Source organism: Ovis canadensis, chromosome 1 (genome assembly GCF_042477335.2).
Source record: "Ovis canadensis isolate MfBH-ARS-UI-01 breed Bighorn chromosome 1, ARS-UI_OviCan_v2, whole genome shotgun sequence".
Lineage (NCBI taxonomy): Eukaryota > Metazoa > Chordata > Mammalia > Artiodactyla > Bovidae > Ovis > Ovis canadensis.
In genome coordinates this window covers 73,449,806-73,473,310 of record NC_091245.1, presented here as the reverse complement: position 1 = coordinate 73,473,310, position 23,505 = coordinate 73,449,806, and positions in this window count along the sequence as shown.

The following is a 23,505-nucleotide window of genomic DNA, read 5'->3' as shown; positions in this document are numbered from 1 at the left end:
AGACTGGCGATTCATTTCATATATGATATTATACATGTTTCAATGCCATTCTCTCAAAACATCCCACCCTCTCCCTCTCCCACAGAGTCCAAAAGACTGTTTAAAACATCTGTGTCTCTTTTGCTGTCTCGCATACAGGGTTATTGTCGTCATCTTTCTAAATTAAAGGGATGGGAATACCAGACTACCTTAACTGCTCCCGAGAAACCTGTATGTAGGTCAAGAAGCAACAGTTAGAACTAGACGTGGAACAGATAGTTCAAAATTGGGAAAGGAGTATGTCAAGGCTATATATTGTCACCCTGATTATTTAATTTATATGCAGATTACATCATGTGAAATTCCAGGCTGGATGAAGCACAAGCTAGAATCAAGATTTTTAGGAGAAATATGAAAACCTCAGATATGCGGATGACACCATTCTTATGGCAAAAAGTGAAGAGGAACTAAAGAGCCTCTTGATGAAAGTGAAAGAGGAAAGCAAAAAAGTTGGCTTAAACCTCAACATTCAGAAAATGAAGATCATGGCATCTGGTCCCATCACTTCATGGCAAATAGATGGGGAAACAATGGAAAAAATAGTGAGAGATTTTATTTTCTTGAGCTCCAAAATCACTGCAGATGGTGAAAGCCATGAAATTGAAAGCCATGAAATTAAAAGATGCTTGCTCCTTGGAAGAAAAGCTATGACCAACCTAGACAGCATATTAAAAAGCAGAGACATTACTTTGCTGACAAAGGTCCATATAGTCAAAGGTATGGTTTTTCCAATAGTCATATATGGATGTGAGATTTGGACCATAAAAAAAGCTGAGTGCTGAAGAATTGATGCTTTTGAACTGTGGTGTTGGAGAAGACTCTTGAGAGTCCCTTAAACTGCAAGGAGATCAAACCAGTCAATGCTGAAGGAAACCAACCCTGAATATTCATTGGAATGACTGATGCTGACCTGAATATTCATTGGAATGACTGATGCTGAAGTGCCAATACTTTGGCCACCTGGTGTAAAGGGCCGACTCACTGACAAGACCCTGATGCTGGGAAAGATCAAAAACAGGAGAAGAAGGGGATGACAAAGGACAAGATGGTTGGATGACATCACTGACTCAATGGACATGAGTTTGAGCAAGTTCTGGGAAATGGTGAAGGACAGGGAAGCCTAGCATGCTACAGGCCATGGGGTCATAGTCAGTTATGACTACGTAGCTGAAAAACCACCACCACCACTGAGAATAAACTCTTACTGGGACAGCCTTGGCCAATGGCAAGAGCATGGGTCTTGGTTTAAGTCTTAACTCCTTCACTAACCAGCACTATAACTTTGAGAAAATTATTTAAAAAATAATTAAAATAATAATTAAAATTATTTAAAATTATTTAACCTTCTCTAAACCATCACTGTGCATAACATGAATATCTGTTCCTACCTCAGGTGGTCATAAGGATAAAATGAGGCAATTAATATGCATTATGTGTTAATCCCAATGGCTGCTACAGAGTCAGATTCTAAATATATAAAGCTTACTTTTTTGTCAACTCTATATTACATAGCTCATAACCACTCATAGTGATATTTTATTTAAACTAATGCGCCTGTAATCTATCCTCAAATATTTGTAGCTAGCTCATTTTCCACACAACTCGTAAAGGCATTGCTAAGTTCAAAAGTGAGGATGAATGTAATCCAGAAAGCTGCTTGATAACCCAACTGGTAGTGAGCCCTACAATATCACTGGAGGGATAGCAAAATGGCAGGACAGTGTGTTGCTGCAGGCATTTTAATAGGTTACTTGGAATGAGAGGTGAGGAGACATAGGGAGGTGAGATGACCAAGTGGCCTCATTAAGCTGCCTTCAGAAGTGGATGGGTGCTCAGCGCCCATATTTTATGGGGATGCAAGTCTGGACAGCAGAGAACATCTAAAAGTTGCCACCAAGGTCACACCTTCTTCCCAGTCCTTCCATCACTAGCCTGGCTTCCAAGTAGATATGAAACACATACTTCAAAATTTGATTTGGAGAGTAACAAATGCTTGCTAGCTGGGACAGTCTCAGCCCAGACCCACCTGGAGGTCTGCTCCTCTCATTCACTTTCTCTAGCTGCAGTTCCTAGCTACAGTTCCTTCAGTTTCACACAAACAATTATTTCCACTTTTTCTTATATCCTTCATGCCCCCTTTTATTCCTCCTTTAATTTTTTTATCTTCAATAAATTTATTCAAACACATTAATATGTTTGAGCATATATTATTTTATAGTATTGAGATACTTTGGTAAGCAGTGAAAAGGGATGTTTTATCTTTTTTTTTTGTTGTGACATTTCACTTCATTATTTTGGGCTTTCCTGATGGTTCAGTTGATAAAGAGTCTGCCTGCAGCGTGGGAGACCCGGATTCAATCCGTGGGTCGGGCAAATCCCCTGGAGGAGGAAATGGCAACCCATTCCAGTATTCTTGCCTGGAAAATCCCATCGACAGAGGGGCCTGGCAGGCTGCAGTCCATGGGGTTGCAAACAGTCAGACACTGCTGAGTGACTTCACTTTCTTTCTTCTGTCTTTCATTCTTTTAACAGTTTTTAAAAACTGAAATATAATTGACATATAACATTATATTAGTTGGTTTACAACAATGATTCCATGTATACAGACACTGTACAATGTCTAGTTAAAATCTATCATCTTCAAATACAGATGCTCAAGGTTTTAATTCTTTTGACAAGATATTTAAGACCCTAACCTTTAAAGCACGGAAGCCACTATCCACTCTGAGATCTGATCTCAGCTAATTCCTTCAGTCATTCATTTAGCCAAAAATATTTATTAAGCATCTACTATGTGTCAGGCACTCTTTAAGCTCTCCACTTAGGACACTGAAGAAGACAATGTCTTTTGGAGGCAGAGACAACAATGAATATTATATATATATATAGATATAGATATAGATATATGATATCAGGTGGGAGTAAGTACAATGAGGGGAAGGAAAGCTGAGTGAAGGGACAGAGACGTAATGTGGATAAAGTGGGAATTAGCAGGACTAGAACTTCTCTACTCATCACCACCCTTTTCATTCTTTCTCATTTTTATTTAGCTTTCTTCTCTGATATTCTTTCAGGATTAAAGTGGACTCCATCTTTCACACCATCCAAGGAGGTCCCATTACTAGGTTTAAGAAGTGTTGGGTGTATTTGCTTCCAACTTCGGATTTCAGGGACAGAATAAGAAGGTCCATAGCCATGTGTTTTTAGGACCACAGATAAGGGACTGGTGAGCTCAGGACGTGGCGAGTGCTATCTTGGGGATGCTGAGGAGAATGAAAGTATCTGACTCTTCAATGGCAGTTCCAATGAGCGTCAGTGAGCTTGCAACCCCTTCATAGCAACAAGTAACAAGTACTGAAAAAACTACTTTGAAGAGAGGCTGAGAATTATTTACCTCATTTTTTCTAGCAAATGTTTACTCACCTAAAAGTTAATATTGTTGAAAATTTCAATTATTTTATGGCAGTATGACCACAAACATCTTCTATTATATTCTAAAGTATTGAATGAACTATCATCTCTCAATATATCACTGTGACTGTGTCCAAATGTTAATATTCATCAATTTAAATGTAAAGCTTTCATTTAAAATTTTAGCTTTACATTCTATCCTTTTAATCTGAAAAATTTTCTAGAAACATTACTAAAATGGAAGGGGAGGAAAAAAGCTACCCAATGTCAAGGGTTTTGCAAATATTATATGGATTTGTTTCAACATGCTGCAAACACAGGTAGTCTCTTGTATTCAAACAGATGTGATACAGTTAAAATGCCACCTATTGGCTTCATGGGCATTATATTTTCTAGACCCACTCTGCATTTAGACAGGGATTCTCTCTACTGATTATAATTAGCAAACGGAATAATGTGTTTTGAGGACCTTGCAAGTCACATTTTAGTTAGTTTTCAATTCTTCGAGTTAATATATGAAATTATGGTAAATTTACTCATTTTACAAAGTGTTCTACAGTGTCCATTTGAACCTTTTAAATTAGGCCAATTAAGTCCTATTTGCTTTATTATTTCTGTTACAGGCAAATTATTGAATTTTATCAATTTCTGCCCTAAGAGCCAGATCATACATGTACCTGTGAGACTTAAAATCATACATAATTTTCTCTTCGCTTGTTCTGCCTCTATCATCTTCTTGGTCTTTCCCAGTACTAATAACAATTACTTTAAGAAATATAGATGAGGAACTCTTCATCTCTATTCCAATAGTATTTCTTCTTTCATGAGTTTATAAATCATATCTGAGCTTCCCAGGTGATGCTACTGGCAAAGAGTCTCCCTGCCAATGCAGGAGCCCCAGGAGACATGGATTTGGTCCCTGGGTCAGGAAGATCCCCTGGAGTAGGAAATGGCAACCCTCTTCCGTGTTTTTGCCTGGAAAATTTCATGGATTGAGAAGCCAGGCAGGCTACAGTCCATGGGGTAACAAAGAGTCAGACACGACTGAGCATGCACACACATACGCACACCCCATATATATTCCGCATATTTAACCCATAAATTAATTGGGTTTATTTTCACATGTTAATCATTTCACAAGAATCCTCTTAATCTTTGTGATACAAAATCTGTACGTTAGAAGATAACCTTAGAGTTCCCCTGACCAGTCACCTCACTTGTAGATAAAGACTTCTGAGCAATCATTTTGCTTAATAACTAACCAAGAAGAAATGTGTTAGCCTAATTTATATTCTTCCTTCTTTGCACAGCAGAAAATCTAGAAAATATAGACATGGTGCATCAAGCAGTACCAGTTCCGTTAGGATATGCTAGTTATTTTCCCAACTCATTTAATTCTGTTTGGCCTTCTCCTCGGACTTTAAATCCCTGCTCACTTTCAACCTTGTCCTTCTTTCCTCTCATACATTATTATACCTGACCTTCCTTTCTATCATTTTTATTCTATAAGAGCAACTTCTGTTAGTCTCTAGGTCTCTACGCTATGCCTTCTTTTGGGCCACTTCCCTATGTCTAGGGGAATCTCCCACTCTGACTACACTCTGCCTTCATCCTCAGCTAAGCTTCTTAAGGTTCACTTCTACCCTGAAGCCTTATTATGCTGACCTCCGTCAGCTGCATTTTTCAGGCCTCATTCCCATGAATGCTGCCCTGGCCAAATCAAAGTGCCAACATTTTAGGAGAAAGACACTATCTGTTTCTATTACTTTTAAAGTACCATGTTTGGTTCTCAGAATAATATCTCCCATCAAAATAATAATCCTGAACTCAGTGTCAGAGACTGTCATCCAACCCATGGCCAGATCTGCCGAATCAGCTTCCATTGTTCTATCAGGTTTGTTTTTTTTTTTTTTTTTTCAAGTTTTCTAGAAGATCTAGGGCCAAAAGTCTGCCAGAAGGTGAAAAGGAAGGAGAGATATTTCTTATAATAAAAGGATAAGAAAATCCATTGCACACATCATATGGGTCATTTTGTGCTAACAGCAAAAGGGTTGACTATTCTTAAGATATAGAAATGAAAAGATGGGCCATTTAATAAAAGTTCTTAGGCTTCACTGATCTTATCTCCCATTCCTTTTTATTTTTAGAGAGATTTCGAAAGGAGTTCACACAATAGTAACAATCTGTCATCAGTTTGGTGTTCTGAAAGCTCCAGCTATCCAAAAGTTTTCCTATTGGCACTTCATCTTTAACAGTAATTACTCCAATTATTCCCCAAGTTTCTTATCATTCTATAGTATATGCACAAGGCCCAAATATGTTGAGAAACATATTTATATGTTTATATACATATATATGTATATATATATGAAGATTGTTCATTCCATCTATATTCAGGAAGAAAAAGGTCTGTACATTTCTAAATTTTCAGGGGTTGTCTATATTTTGTTTTAATGGAAACATTAGAAAGAGGGAGCCAATTATGCAAGACTCCATTTAGTTTTGATTGCCTTAAAATACAAACTGCTGAGATTTTATAGGCTCACACTAAAGAAAGAAAAATACATACTACCTAATTCCAGATATCTTGTGACTTTTGAACCACAAGACATAAAATCATTGAGTCTTCAGGGCAAGAAAGAACTTAGAGTGGAAATAAGGAAATCAAGCCAAGTCAATAATGAAGAGCAAAAATAAAAACATCCATTCCTAAATAAGGCTTTTTTTAAATAAAATATTTGTTATACTCTCTGTGCTGTACATTATATCCATGTAGCTTATTTTATACCTAATAGTTTGTACCTCTTAATCAACAACCCCTTTATTGCTCCTCTCCCCTCCCACTGGTAACCACTAGTTTGTTCTCTGTGGGTCTGTTTCTTCTTTAAAATTCTCACTCAGTCAGTCAGTTCAATCACACTGTTGTGCCCAACTCTTTGAGACCCTGTGGACTGCAGCATGCCAGGCTTCCCTGTCCATCACCAGCTCCTGGAGCCTGCTCAAACTCATGTCAATCGAGTTGGTGATGCCATCCAACCATCTCATCCTCAGCTGTCCCCTTCTCCTCCTGTCTTCAATGTTTCCCAGCATCAAGGTCTTTTCCAATGAGTCAGTTCTTCTCATCAGGTGGCGGAAGTATTGGAGTTTCAGCTTCAGTATCAGTCCTTCCAATGAATATGCAGGACTGACTTCTTTTAGGATTTACTGGTTTGATCTTCATGCAGTCCAAGGGACTCTCAAGAGTCTTCTCCAACACCACAGTTCAAAAGCATCAATTCTTCGGCGCTCAGCTTTCTTTATGATCCAACTCACACATCCATACATGACTACTGGAAAAACTATAGCTTTGACTATACAGACTTTAGTCAGCAAAGCGATATCTCTGGTTTTTAATATGCTGTCTAGGTTGGTCATAGCTTTTCTTCCAAGGAGCAAAGCATGTTTTAATTTCACAGCTGCAATCACCATCTGCAGTGATTTTGGAGCTCAAAGAAAATAAAATCTCTCACTGTTTCCATTGTTTCCCGTCTATTTGCCATGAAGTGATGGGACCATGATCTTAGTTTTATAAGATGCCATGATCTCAGTTTTCTGAATGTTGAGTTTTAAGCCAGCTTTTTCAGTCTCCTCTTTCACTTTCATCAGGAAGCTCTTTAGTTCATCTTCACTTTCTGCCATAAGGATGGTGTCATCTGCTTATCTGAGGTTATTGATATTTCTTCCAGCAATCTTGATTCGGCTTGTACTTCATCCAGCCCAGCATTTCTCATGATGTACTCTGCATATAAGTTAAATAAGCAGGATGACAATATACAGCCTTGATGTACTTCTTTCCCAATTTGGAACCAGTCTGTTGTTCCACGTCCAGTTCTAACTATTGCTTCTTGACCTGCATACAGATTTTTCAGGAGGCCTGATTTCTCAGGTGGTCTGGTATTCTCACCTCTTTAAGAATTTTTCAGTTTGTTGTGATCCACACAGTCAAAGGTCTTAGAGCAGTCAATAAAGCTGGAGTAGATGTTTTTCTCGAACTCTCTTGCTTTTTCTATGATCCAACAGATAGTTTGTTGTATTTTTTTAGATTCCACATACAAGTGATATTATACCATATTTGTCTTTCTTTGCTTGACTTATTTTACTCTGGTGTAATGCCTGTTTTTGAAGTTTTACATTTGCCGGTTTTATTTAGTTGTTTTGGATCTACATATATCTGGTCAGAATCTTCCTGTTGTTTGTTTCACATGGTTTTCATAAGACAACTAACATTTAAGCTACATTATTTACCAGGTAATGGTAGGACTTGATAAAAATGATTAAATATTAATAGTTCTATGTTATTTATTTACTTAAACAAAGGTCACCCTCTCATATGCCTTCAGGATAGTCTACCAAACAACTCCAAGGCACATTCACTCATGCTGTATCCACATTAATGGTCAGCTTCTGGGGTTCTGCTGTGCCTGGGTGCACGCTGAGGACAACCCCGGACCCAGACTCAGGGAGAGACTGGGAAACTTGGCACGAGGGGCCAGCCCAACCCTCACCCTTCGGGGGCGTTAATGGTAGACTGGGAATAATAACTAAATGGAGCTGGAAAATCCAGGGCTACTACTTCAGGTAAAGTCAATGTCCAAGGCAACTCTGGACAAAAATGATAGCATTCTAGAATTATTTTAAGGAAATACTTATCTATGGAAAAATTAATTATACCTCCTCTTTTATTAAAAATATTAGGCTTCACAGTTATGTCTGAGGGATTTTTAAAAAATTTGATTCTCTTTTAATTAGCTGATTTCACGGAGAAATTTAAAATCAAAAGGCAGTACAGCAGTAAAGCCCATTCTATACTCCAAACAGATGAATCACTACTTATATTTTTATTAAAGAAGTAACCTCTTTGTTCCCACAGCAACACATACTGATGCAATGAAGTTATTTAGTGTAAAATGTCTAATGCTTCTTTGCATCTTCCTTCTGTCCATACCTGCCCAGTGATTGTTCAGTAAAATTCAATCTTGATTAAACAGTGGGGAAGGTATTTGGCAAGGTGGATAGCCCTAACCTACAAAAAGCTTATAGGCTGGAGAAGGAACATACACATATATAAAAGACACTAATAAAAGGAATGTGGAATTGCAACTCATGAGTTGTTTTTAAAATGTGGTAACACAGGAAAGGCTGAATCCTTCCAATGGCTGGGCAAGCTTTCATTCACTCAGCTTCACTCAGGCGGTCTCTTTATTGCTTTCCCAGGTCCCACTGCACAGCCTTTGTCTCATCATTTGCTTTGTCTTGGTGGCTCTTCCTCTGGATATACGCAAAGTTCCCTCACTTTCTCATGCCTGTCCCTACACGCCCCCTTCCCACTGAGGGCTCATCTGGCCACCCTCTTGAGAACTGCACCCTCCCCAACTCCCACAAGTCCCCTCTTTGATTTATTTTTCTCCTTGCGCTTTTCATGGTCTAACATATGTCTATTTAAATATTTCTCCAGTTTAGTCTCAGTTTCCCTCTTTGATGCAAGCTCCAGGAGGGCAGGGATATTTGTGGATATTGTTCACTGCCTCACCTCCAGCATCCTGGGCAGTGTCTCCTAGGTAATAGGAACTTAATAACTATTTCACAATTGAATGTACAGAGAAGAATCTTAACTGTGTGCCCAGTTGCTCAGTTGTGTCTGACTCTTTGCGATCCATGGACTGTAGCCCACCAGGCTCCTCTGTCCATGGGATTATCTAGGCAAGAATACTGGAGTGGGTTGCATTTCCTTCTCCAAGAATCTTAAATGGTTTCAAACAGTTAGAAACCACTGAAGATGTTTGAATTGAGTCTGAAGAAATAAGGCCCTGCCAAAAATTTGCACTGTGTCTTGGGTAGAAATGGTATTTCAGGGCAACTAGGCAAAAACAAAATGTCAGGGAAAATGTCATGACTTCTTCCCCTACCCCATGATAATCATATCTATGTTTCTATTTCTGCCTTAAAAATTTCATCAAGCCAGCTTGGCATTATATATAAAGTAAAGACTGGAGTAAAAATATACCAAAGTTAAAGTTCTCATTCTAATAGTGAATGTCAGTTTCATCTCTAAAATGAATGTTTTAATGGAAAAAATGTATAGGTTATAAGAACATTAATTAGTAATATATAAAAGCTTTATAAATATTGCTTATATGACATCAAATTTTAGTTTCTTTTTTTAATAATTAGGAAAGACAGAGTACAGCTAGTCTCTTAAACTTATTTGCCTATCCTTCCATAGATCTATTCACCAAAATTCTTGCTAATGTTATGGGTAAACCAATATTTGACTAATGTACTCAATAATAAAATGTGCCTGCTACACAATTCCCTCTTCTATGTATCATTAGTTTTTCTATGATCCAGTCTTTTAAATTCTGCCCCCATCTCTGACTATTCCAACAATGCCCAATCTCTAGTCCCTTAAAAAAATTACTTTATCAGTACTTTATTGAGTTAAAATTCGCTCACCTTTTATTCTGTACTTCCTTCATAAAGAAGGCTTTCATATTAAATTTAAGCACAAAAGAGATTGAGGTCACCAGCACATCCCACTCCACATTGCCCACGTATTTTCTATATTAGGCAACACAGATTAATCCAGTGGTTCTCAAACACTTTGGTTATAGGGACCTCTTTACATACTTAAAGACTATTAAGGATTCCCAAAGAGCTTTTTGTTTGTGTGGGTTACATCTATCAAAATTCACCACCTTAGAAATTGAAATAAATACTTTTAAACAGAAAAATACACAAAGATTCATTCCATTAGATATCAGATCAATGGCACCATCACGAAATATACGGCATATGGAAAACTCTGCCATTTGATCGTGAGAGAATGAGAGTGGAAAAGGCACATAACAACTGAGCTTTATTATGAAAATTATTTTCAACTACCAGCATCGCTGGTAGTCTTAGGAAAACCTACAAGTTCCTGGACCACACTTGGAGAACCACTCACCTCACCTTTATTTAGTAACTAATAAACTGAAAATTCTCAATGACTTAACACAAGGAAGATTTATGTTTGACTCACATGAAGTTCATTGTGGACTCAACAGGCCCTATGGATCTTACAGCTTCACCATCTAGAACATGTGGCCTCATTTCAACAAGGGAAGACGCAGATGGAAGAGGGACCTAGCTGGCTCCAAACTGCTCTGAACCAGAAGCACACATCACCTCCATCCACAGTTCAGTTGGCAGAAGCAGTCACATGGCTCCATCCCACTGAGAGGAGGACTGGCAAATCAGAAGTCCATTATACTGACCTCCATTAAAGCTTCTTCAGGAAACGCCCTTCTCTAAGCATAGCATTTGGAATCAGAGCTTTTAAGTTTTATTCAGTCAGATGAGCAGAACCTAGATTTGAGGCATTTAGCCAAGCAGTGGCCAGGAGAGAAATGGCAGACAAATTTAACATAGAGTTTAAGTCCTCTAAGAAAATAAAGAATTTAATGTATCCACTTACCAAATCATTGCAATCTAAACTTGTCTGATTAAATGTTTTTGCCAGAGGATGCATTTTTGTCACATTTATTCATTTTAAATTCCTATGAAAAAGCATATATTTGAATAATTTCTAATGAGATGGATGAAACTGGAGCCTATTATACAGAGTGAAGTAAGCCAGAAAGAAAAACACCAATACAGTATACTAATGCATATATATGGAATTTAGAAAGATGGTAACGATAACCCTGTATGTGAGACAGCAAAAGAGACACAGATGTATAGAACAGTCTTTGGACTCTGTGGGAGAGGGAGACGGTGGGATGATTTGGGAGAATGGCATTGAAACATGTATAATATCATATATGAAATGAATCGCCAGTGCAGGTTTGATGCAGGATACAGGATGCTCAGGGCTGGTGCACTGGGATGACACAGAGGGATGGTATGGGGAGGAAGGGGGGAAGGGGGTTCAGGATGGGGAACACGTGTACAGCCATGGCGGATCCATGTTGATGTATGGCAAAACCAATACAATATTGTAAAGTAATTAGCCTCCAATTAAAATAAATAAATTTAAATTAAATTTTAAAAAATTCCTATGGGTTATGTCAATATTTATGCCAATTTTTAACCTGGGAGAAGTGAGACACAGATTTAAATAACTTGTCCAGGGCCATACAGATAACACAGCTAGACTTGAGCTGTTGGACTTGAAACAGAACTTTTAATTTCCTCAGCATCACAGTACTAGCTCCTTCAGATATCTTTTCCTTGAGAAGATCCTTCATCATCATAAATGATGATGCTTCATCTGACTAACTCTATCCCCTAAACTGGGTAAAGGACATATGATCTAACTGCTACAATCCAACAGCATCAGTGTCACTTGGCAGTAAAAGCCACCTTTGCTCAATCTCATTCACTGTATTTTAACTGCTTCCCTTGAGAAATCAAAGCACAGAATGTAAATTGCATGGAGTTCTTGGTTCAAGACCCATCTCTGCACTGGGTTAGTCATGTCACCTCTCTGGGCACTGTCTTCCCCATTTTTGTAGGAAGTGTGGAAATTTGGGAATCAGACAGCCTTATGCTAGGACCCTAGCAATGCCACTAACTATTCCCACAACACTAAGTAAGCTATTTGAGTTTGCCAGGTATGGCTTCTTTATCTGCAGAATGGAATCCGTAATGCGATTATTTAAGCACTAAAGTAAGATTATATGTGGGAAGCACCCTTGAAGGCACATGCACCAGGTCATGTCCCCTGACCGCCCCCTTCCACTTCTCTACATGTGTGCTGCAAACAGCATACCAAACCCTGTTCCCATACGAGAAACTATAGTCTTTTACTCAAATTCACACATCTGCAACCCCTTACCAGAACATTCAGCTTGATAAATTTAAGAAAAACCCATTAATATAGAACTACTATATATAACCACTATATATAATAAGAATATATATATATAATATGAATATATATTCATATGAATTCATAGAATTCATATATAATGTGAATTCTATATTTTATACAAGGTTTTATTCTTTTACATGTTTCAAACAATTTGAAACATACATCAAGGCAGGTTTTTGCTAAGATGAAAATGAACAAAATTTAGACCAGAGAATTTAATTTTGTTTGCTTAGATCAAGTTCACAGTCTTTATTTGTGAAACAAAGACAGAGTCCATACATACATTGTTTTAAAAAAGGCAAAATGTTGAGAATTGGTGCAAAATTTTTGTAAAGCTTTTGTTAATATGTGTCAAGAGCCTTAAGTTACTAAAGAAAGATCTATCTTGAGTAAAGAAAATAATCATAAATATGGAAAAGGCTTTATACACAAAAATGTCCTACATGGGATTATTTAAAGTAGTTAAATGGTGTCATCTAAATTATCCAAAATTGAAAACTAGATATGTAAATTAGCATAAATCTCAATTATGGTATATTATGACATATGTGAAGATTTATAATGATATGGTATATAATTTAGGAACACACTTAGCTGCCAATAAGAGGAAAACCTGACCAACAATAGATTTAACAAAGAGATCTTGTTTTTCTTACATAACAAGAATTCAGGGGGCCGGTGGCTGCTGTTTCCCATGCAGCTACTCTGTGATAACATCAGAACTGGCGCTCTTTCAGGCGGTTCACTCTGTCACTGACAACCCCTGGCTTTTTATCCTTATGCTCATTGCCTCACTGTAGCAAGATGACTGCTGTGACTTCAAGTGTCACGTCTGCTTTCAGGGGAAAACAGGGGGAAATGGTGATACCAGAGCTGTCTCCCCTTGCGCTTGTCTCTTCCATCAGGAAGCGAAACGTATTTCCCAGAAGATCCCATATGGGCCTCAGGGTTCAGAGCTGCTTCTCATGGCAGATTTCTGGGAGGTGGAGCAAGTGCTTGTTTGGCTCTCCCACCTCTAAGGTAAGCAGTAATGGCAGAAGGCTGTAGCCAGTCAGGAGCATGCAAGGGAGTGAGTGAAACAGGTAGGAGGGAGGATGCAGAATGCGAAAGAGGCCGAAGCCAGCCGCATTGAAACATGGCAGTGAGTGGCCGAGGGTGACTTCACAATCCTGTCCCAGTGTCCTGGACCACGTTAGCTTTTTCCCAAGGTTGGGAGCTGGAGAGTAGGCTGCCTAAGGGAATCTTTAAATGCAAACTGAGCAGTCAAGCTGATGGAAGGCTGTTTCCAGTGCCAAGAAGGTTCTTATTTTTTTTTTTAAATTCAGCAAAATACCTCACTGTACTGAACCTCTCCAATCTGTGAGGTACCCTGGAAGTGATATATGGTACAGTATGGTGTTGAGATCTAAGCCCTGGAGTCCAACTTCTTAGAATCAAATCCCATCTGAGCCACTTACTATCTGTATGAACTTGGACAAGTTATACAACTTCTCTGAAATTCAGTTTCATCTTTTAAAAGTAAAAATAATAATTACAATACTTACTATATATTAATAATGCATATTATCTTGTTACATTTTATTTACAATATATTCAGTCAATCAGTTCAGTTTCTCAGCAGTTTCTGACTCTTTGCAAGCCCATGAACCGCAGCACGCCAGGCCTCCCTGTCCATCACCGTCTCCCGGAGTTCACTCTAACTCATGTCCATCAAGTCAGTGATGCCATCCAGCCATCTCATCCTCTGTCATCCCCTTCTCCTCCTGCCCCCAACTGCTCCCAGCATCAGAGTCTTTTCCAATGAGTCAACTCTTCGCATGAGGTGGCCAAAGTATTGGAGTTTCAGCTTTAGCATCATTCCTTCAAAAGAAATCCCAGGGCTGATCTCCTTCAGAATGGACTGGTTGGATCTCCTTGCAGTCCAAGGGACTCTCAAGAATCTTAAACACCACAGTTCAAAAGCATCAATTCTTCAGCACTCAGCTTTCTTCACAGTCCAACTCTCACATCCATACATGACTACTGTAAAAACCATAGCCTCGACTAGACAGACCTTTGTTGGCAAAGTAATGTCTCTGCTTTTGAACATGCTATCTAGGTTGGTCATAACTTTCCTTCCAAGGAGTAAGCGTCTTTTAATTTCATGGCTGCAGTCACCATCTGCAGTGATTTTGGAGCCCAAAAAAATAAAGTCTGATACCGTTTCCACTGCTTCCCCATCTATTTCCCATGAAGTGATGGGACCAGATGCCATGATCTTCGTTTTCTGAATGTTGAGCTTTAAGCCAACTTTTTTACTCTCCTCTTTCACTTTCATCAAGAGGCTCTTTAGTTCCTCTTAGCTTTCTGCCGTAAGGGTGGTGTCATCTGCATATCCGAGGTTATTGATATTTCTCCCAGCAATCTTGATTCCAGCTTGTGCTTCTTCCAGCCCAGCATTTCTCATGATGTGCTTACTCTGCATATAAGTTAAATAAGCAGGGTGACAATATACAGCTTTGATGTACTCCTTTTCCTTTTTGGAACCAGTCTGTTGTTCCATGTCCAGTTCTAACTGTTGCTTCCTGACCTGCATATAAATTTCTCAAGAGGCAAGTCAGTCGGTCTGGTATTCCCATCTCTTTCAGAATTTTCCACAGTTTATTCTGATCCACACAGTCAAAGGATGTGTTAATAATGTAAATAATAATTGTCAGTATTATTACTGTTAGTGTTATATTAATAACTACCTTACTCTTTTGTTCTGAGGATAAATATGATCACGAGTGTAGAGCACATAGCTACATAATATAGGTCAGCTGCTCTTATTTGAGATGGATATGAAACTTATCAGATGTCAGAGAAAAAGAGAACATTCTAAGCAGAAGAATAATATTAGCAAATAATGATAACAGTAGCTAACACTGCTGCTACTGCTACGTCACTTCAGTCGTGTCTGATTCTGTGCGACCCCATAGACGGCAGCCCACGTCTCCGGGATTCTCCAGGCAAAAACACTGGAGTGGGTTGCCAGTTCCTTCTCCAATGCATGAAAGTGAAAAGTGAAAGTGAAGTCACTGAGTCATGTCCAACTCTCAGCAACCCCATGGACTGCAGCCCACCAGGCTCCTCCGCCCATGGGATTTTCCAGGCAAGAGTACTGGAGTGGGGTGCCATTGCCTTCTCCGAGCTAACACTAGTGAGACTATATCATGTGTCAGGAAGTGTTCTACTTTTGTTACCTCACTGAAGTCCCACAACCATTGCGGGGGCAGCACATTACTGCCGGTAAGTTAGATTATGCTCTGGTAAAAATAACTCCCAAATCTCAGTTTCTCCCTCATGCAGCATCATGTGGTAGGTATGAGACCCTTGCAGCAGAACTCCAGGTGTTTTGAATGTTTGCCATCTCTTTATCGGGCTTCTCCAGTGGCTCAGTGGTAAAGAATCTGCCTGTAATGCAGGAGACACAGGAGATGAGGGTTCAATCCCTGGGTCAGGAAGATCCCATGGAGGAAGACAAGCAACCTACTCCAGTATTCTTGCCTGGAAAAGCCCATGGACAGAAGAAGCCTAGTGGGCTACAGTCCATAGGGTCGCCAAGAGTCCCACGGGACTGAGTGACTGAACATACATGAATGCATCTCCTTATCAGCATGTGCAACCATGAGCACTGGGAGCTAGTATATTACCCATGCTTCTAGCTTCTGTAATCTTGATGCTTTAACATCTTCCCTATATCCATATGCTGAACATGCCTTGCTTGAACAACCCTATGACATACCTGTTACCTTTCTTTGGCTTTCTGCCTCTTTGATTGCCTCCCACCCCTACCCTACTCCTCAGGAAGAGTCTTTCTCATCAGGGTACACTTCCAAACAACCAACCCAGAGCCCACACCCCCAACCACCTCTTCTATTGGGCTTGTGTGCCCTGTTCCACTATCCATTTGCCCTAAACATGCTGTGGCCAGGTAGCAGACAGCTAAGGGCTGCCTCTAAGCCTTAGAGTCTGCTGAAATCATTCCAGCTAGCCAACCTGAAGACTGCCTTCCCAGCCTTGCACACTTCTTCCTGCAGAAACCACCATACAAAGGTCTCACCCACAGTTCTTTCCTCTCCCTGGTGCTTCCTGTGTGATTTCCTCTCCCCACTCCCCACCAGCCACCATGTGCCTTTTTTTCTGGGAAACTGCCTTTTCAATGACAATTGTTCCCTTCTCTTGGGGCATCAACTCTTCTGTTAATACAGTATATTTTAAAACACAGAGGAAGAAAGAACATGGAGAATCACACCTTCGCTTTTGAATGTTTCCAACCAGAAAAGTTCATGCCTATCTGTACCAGGATGAGGAGGAGGAGCCCTCCCTGGGATGCAGAAGGGGAGAGAATGGGAAACATTTGTGAACAAAGTAAATGTCTGCCACTGATGGGTCTGGAACTAGCTTGAGAGTCAGACTGGGATGGGAGGAGAGCATGGAAATAGCTGACATCTGACCCAGAACCCTTAGAGGCCCACAGAGGAGCCAGGGGTCAAACTGCATTTGTCATTTAGCCATTTTACTACTTTTACCAAAAGTTTACTTTGGTAGCAAGGAAACCTACCAAATCCACAAATTCTCTGTAACCTACATTTTCATCATGCTATATAAAAAGGCAAATTTTGTGCCTTTCCATCTTCAAATTCCTAGGAACCTAATAGTACTGTGTAAGATTTCAAAAATAACTGCAGGGCCTTCACTGCTTCCATTCTCTGCTTTTGTGCTTTGCAGTGATTTTCCTACTCTGGATGCTCCTGGGAAACACACTGCTTATCGGCACTGTCTTTGCTCATCGGCTATTATTACCTTCAGTATTCTTTTTGCTATTACCCTTTGTCACCAAGCCTGGCTCATAAGACAAGACAAGCCTTCCTCTTTTTCTATAATTTCCCATTTGCTCTTTTTCCTTCTTAAGAAGCCAGTCTATCTTTTTCACTTTGTCATCTATTTTTCTTCTTTCTTGCATACTTCTGAAATGTTATTTTTCTCTCCTATAACTTTTTTTTTCCTTTACTAATAGCACATCTTTTACGGACCTGCCTTTAACAACTTTGCCCTTACCTCTCTTACTCTCTTCCCTGCCACAGTAAATTTTCAGAAACAGTTTTTCCATGGTCCACTTTCCATTTTTATGTCTTGAAATAACAGCTCTGTCTCTCCTTATGTTTCTAGCAGAAATTATTACAGCATTAAGTCATTAAAATCTGTATCACTTAGCTGTGTCATTTTACTGCCACCCTGTCAGAGGTCTTTGGATATAACAATATAATGGAAAATTACTCATGTGGATACAGTAAAAAGAGAGGGAAAAGTGATAAGAAGAGAAAACAGAACATAAAAGTCAATTACGAAGAGTCTGCAGAGAGTGAATAGAACAATGGAACCATCGACTGATTAATTTCTTCAAGGGAGATGGCCAATTCAAATCATCCTAGTAAAGAAAGAAGGAACTATTCCAGGTCTTTTTCCTCCTAATCCCATGACTTTTTCTTCCTAAATGGCCTCAGTTCACCCCAGGTTTATTCATTTATTTAATAAATACCCAGCTGTGCATATACGGCATCAGTCAGTCAGTGTTACTTGTTCCATCGTGTCGATCTGACTCCCTGCAACCCCATGGATTGAAGCCTGCCAGGATCCTGTGTCCACAGAATTTTTCAGGCAAGAATACTGGAGTGGTTTGCCATTCCCTTCCCCAGGGGCTCTTCTTGACTCAGGGACTGAACCCGGGTCTCCTGCATTGCAGGCAGACTTTTTACCATCTGAGCCACCAGGGAAGCCCAATACACTGTGTGCTGAGTATAAATAAGACACACCCTCAGTTTTCACAGACCCAAGAAATCCTGGGTTTTGGTCTCAGTCCTAGCACTTACAGCTAATATGTACAATAAGGTGCAGAATTTTATTCAACTGAAATTTCCCCAAATGATTTTCACTAGGAGAGCTGTCCGAGCACCAGGAGCACTATAGTTCTTAGTGGGCTCCAGGTGTTTCCTTTTGTAGGGAATCAGGTCTAGGCTGGTGAGGTCAAGGTGAGGTCAGTTTCCTACTGCTCTCCCTCCTCCTGTAGCCTGTCCAGGCCAGTGGTTTATACAAGACGTCACTCATGACACTCCCTTCAGCAGTAGAAAGAGGATCGTTTAGCCCATGTATGTGGGGTTTCTGGAAGACAGTTTGAGAGTGTGATGGGAGGAAAATAAAGAAGCATGTGGAGTGGCAGCTGCAGACTGTGTGAAATACACTAGGAAAGGAAGCAGTGGGAAGAAAAGCTGACTTTAGCCATTTATTAAGAGTATACTTTGTCATTTCCTTGAAAGACTAGAAAAAGATTCAAAATATATGTCATTATTTTGGATTTCCAGGTTGTGTTTGTCTGCATGGGACAATACACAAAGTTTAGATCAGCGGGATTCCAGGGTTTATTTGGGTTACATTTGGATTATCTATGGCCTTAAGCAATGCTCTCACTTACCTCCCTTAGAAAAAACTTCTCATCTGGGGAAACCGACGGTGAGATGACATGTGAAAACTCTAAAAAGTGACCATTTAATCCATAGATGTTGAAAGGGAAATAGAGGCTGAAGTCACAGCTCATACAGGTGATTCTCTGGGCAGGGCTGATAGATTCAGCTCATTGGCCAGCCTCCATTTGCAATGTTCCAAGCTGACGCTGTAAGGTTATTAAATATTTTAATATTGCCCCAACCCCTGATGGTTCTCCCACATAACTGACTCTAACAGGGTGAACTGTTCAATCTTACAGTCAAGGACTGTGGCTAGAAGACCATATAAGCAGAATTTTTATATAATCATCACAGTGAAGCTGATTTCTGACTGGGAGTGCTACACGCAACACGACAGGAGTATTGTTTAGTGTGGCTATCGTCCCAGGAAGTCCTCTCAATTTCAGGTGTAAGGTGAGAAAGCCCACAGGATAGGCATCTGTGCCTATGTGTACAATGATGAGATGAAGCTGGCGATATGGTCTCCAGAGCGTGGTCCCACTAATCCTTTACTCTGACACCCCAGTGGTGGAGAAAGGCACCACAGTACTCAAGAGGAACCCACTGTATGACTCCTGGGGTCAGCTGATAGTCCAACTGGCAACTGAACCACAGGTTATCATGTGCCCTTGGCAATCAAAACACCCTGAGCAGCAAGTCAGCAGCAAGCTAAGTGGCAAGGGAATATCAGCCTCTCTTGGGAGAGCAGTTAGGACTTGTCATGTCTTCTCCCAGGCCACTGTTGTTACCGTTGTTCAATTGCTAAGTCATGTCCAACTCTTTGCAACTCCATGAACAGCAGCATGCCAGGCTTTCCTGTCCTTCACTGTCTCCTGAAATTTGCTCAAATTCATGTCCACTGAGTCAGTTATGCCATCCAACCATCTAATCCTCTGTCGTCCCCTTCTCCTTTTGCCCCGAATCTTTCCCAGCATCAGGGTCTTTTCCAATGAGTCAGATCTTCACATCAGATTGCCAAAGTATCAGAGCTTCATCTTCAGTATTGTCCTTCCAATGAATATTCAGGGTTTATTTCCTTTAGGATTGACTGGTTTGCTCTTCTTGCTGTCCAAGGGATTCTCAAGAGTCTTCTCCAGCACCAAAGTTTGAAAGCATCAATTCTTTGGTGCTCAGCCTTCTTTATGGTCCAACTCTCACATCCATACATGACTACTGAAAAAACCATAGCTCTGACTATACAGACCTTTGCTGGCAAAGTGATGTCTCTGTTTTTTAATATGCTGCCTCAGTTTGTCATAGCTTGCCTTCCAGGGAGCAAACATCTTTTAATTTTGTGGCTGCAGTCACTGTCCACAGTGATTTTGGAGTACAAGAAAATAAAATCTGTCGCTGTTTCCACTTTTTCCCCATCTAAAGTGATGGGACTGGATGCCATGATCTTTATTTTCTGAATGTTTTTGAATTTTTCTTTAGGGTCCAACTCTCTCAATCATATATGACTACTGGAAAAATCATAGCTTTGCCTGTATGGACCTTTGTGATGTTGGCTCCCAGGCTACTGAGAGTAGACAGCAGGGTGCTATCAGGGTACTATCCCCAATTTGGCCTTTGTCTCAAGGTTAGCTTTTGTGAAGAATCTGCTCGGGTGGTTCATGAGCCAGGCTGTCCAGACTCAATAGACACTGTAAAGAAAAGTGGATTTTACTCTGAACTGAAGAAAATATTTTGCTTTCAAGTTGACATGAGATTTCACATTGTCTTGAGAGGCATGAAGGCGGGTGTTTCTAGAATCCCTACTGACATTTTAAGAGGCCAGGAGAGAGCTTCACTAAAGTATGCTTAACTCCTCCAAGTTAAGGTCATTATTCCCAGAATGACCTTGGTTGCTTGAATCAACCTTTCTTCTAGCCCACCATTTTCTTTCCCAAACAAGGAAACAAGCAAATTTCAAAGACCAAGAAAAAAATTTCTCTCAGAACGGTCAAGTCAGGCTTGACCATTGTCACCTGTCTACAAGAGCACAACCTGCAGGGACAAAAAACCCTGGGGAATGGTATCTTAGGGCAATATTTCCAATTGTCAACAATCAAACTGCCTTAGTAAAACAACCAAAAAGTCTCTGACTAGATTCAATTATTCATTTATTCAATCCATTCATTTATTTAACAACTATTTACTGGGCATCTACCCATGGAGGAGGAAATGGAAATCCACTCCAGTATTCTTGCCTGAAAAACTCCACGGACAGAGGAGGCTGGTGGGCTACAGTCCATGGACAGAGGAGGCTGGTGGGCTACAGTCCACGGGGTCGCAAAGATTCGGAATGACTGAGCACTCGACTTCATTCCACATGTCATTCATTAAGTGCCTGGGATACATCAATGAACATGATAAACAGCAAGCATAGACATTCATTTCATCACATAGTGAAAGTGCTCAGTACTATGGAGAAAAGAAAAAGTAGAATGAGGCAAGATAATGTGATTAGAAGGGTAGGCTGCAATATTAAATAGGATTAAATGAGAAGGCTGAATCATGACTAGGAAAAATATAAGATTGCCCTCTAACCAACATCTCTCTTTCAAATGTGAGACATGATTTGGAATTACAAAGAGATTCACATATACAATAGAGACATACAGATTATGGGCACCGTGGATAATGTGGTCTGAAACTCATGGTTCTTGAATTTTAACCCATTACAGTAGACAGTAACTGTTCCCCTACCATCCATTCATTCTTCTCTTGATAATTTCATCCAGTTTTTTTGTTGATGTCCATATCTCTACCATGCAGCCCATATGCTTTGAAAGAGATTGACTCCACCAGAACCTAGTAATGGAACATGTATCTACCTTGGGCTAAATGCCAACATTACCCTATGTCCTGCCCAGTGACAGACCCATAGATGTGACCTTGACTCAACCAGGACAATAAAGCTGAAGAAGCTATTTGATAGGGAATCCTGGAAAGATGTCCCAATTTTCTCGCTCTTGAATAGCATCTAATGTAATCTGGGTAGCTGCTTCAGGCATCTTACTAAGCAAAGCTGCTGGCCTTCAGACTCTGTTAGTACATAGAGGTCAGGACCAAGAAAACATTGGAGGAACAGACCTGGAGCCCAGATTAAACTGTGCCTCTGGACCCTTTGGTGATATAAACCAATGAGTCTATGTTCTTATATAGATCAATGGAAGTTAAACTTTTTGTTACTTGCAACACAAAGTATCTTAAACCAAACAAAAGGAAGCCATGGACAAGATCCGCCTTGTAACCTCATGTGAAATGTCTTATTCCAGTAATCTCACCCTAATTTAATCTCTGTTTGTAAAAGCCACAAATTTACAGACCAAATCAACAATTTTTTTTGTGAGTCACTGAGAAACAAGTTCTTAAATCAGTAAAAAGAGATACTTCTGGAAAACTAAAAATAGTATAACATTGAATTAGAAATGAAAGGTGCAGATGTTAAGGCAGGCTCAGGAGGATCAATTCTAAGGTAATTTAGGGGAAGGAAATGACAGACGCTGTCAGCCTCCAGCATAGTAAATTGTTTCTTGATTCCCTCTTAATGAAAATATTGCACATTCGCTTTTCTTTTCTGCAACACATTCAGTGGATTTTCTTGCTTTTACTTTTTGCATAGATTTAGTATTTTTGTTTTTAATAAAAGTGGAGGTGTTTCTGAGAATTTCTATTGCAACAGCAGGGCTTGAACTTTAGGTCAGCTGAAAGGAAGAGTGTGTGCTGTTTCCATGGAAACCAGAGCAGTATAATGTCAGGTACTAAGAGACATCAAGAATGAAGGGATAAAATCCCTGCATCATTTTAATAAACACGTCCTACTTACCGTTATTTAACCACAGTCTGCATACATATGCTTCATCTCTTAATAGCCACTCTTCATAAATTTCTTTTGACCACATCTAACCTTTCTAAGTTGGTCCTGATTATGCTGCTAAGTAAATAAAGATGAAAAGAAAGCCCTCCATTAGAGTATTATGAATGCCTTATTATTCTGAAAACTCATTAGGTACATATTTTTAATTAGAAAACAATATGTGAAGAATCAATAATAAGGGTTAACTTAAACCCACAAAGACAAACAGGTAAATTAAATAGTTTACAGTTTGTCCTTAGCGCCTCATCTTATATTACAGGCCTCATTCTGGGATATTTTCAGTAGAAAACAATTAAATAGTTTTTACCCAAACCCTCTCTCCTAGTGACGGCTTGGCCCTCAAGTCCGTGTTTCAAAAGTATCATGTCTGGGTGAGCAAGAAAACTACCTCCAAGCCTCCCAGTCCCCCAAGGCAATGAGGGACAGAGCCAAATGCTTATCAGCCCCGCAGGAGGGAGATTAGGGGGCAGCCCTCACAGAGGCAGTCCTTGGAAGAAAGAGTCTGACAACATTGCTTTGTACCTTCCTGATCTTAGCTTTCCCCACATGACCCCAACCAAGTGGTGGGTTCACAACTGTTTCTTCAAGGTCTTGCCCCCACATATCTATTAATCATCAGGAGAGAATGAGGGAATGGAAGGAGGAAACAAGAGAGGTGGAAGAGCAGGAAGAAAGGAAGACAAGGAAGAGGGAGGGAAGGAGAGACACTGAATAGGCCCGTAAACCAACTTGAGGAAAGAGAGACTCAGGGTTTTTCCACTCCACCAAGGACCCTGTAA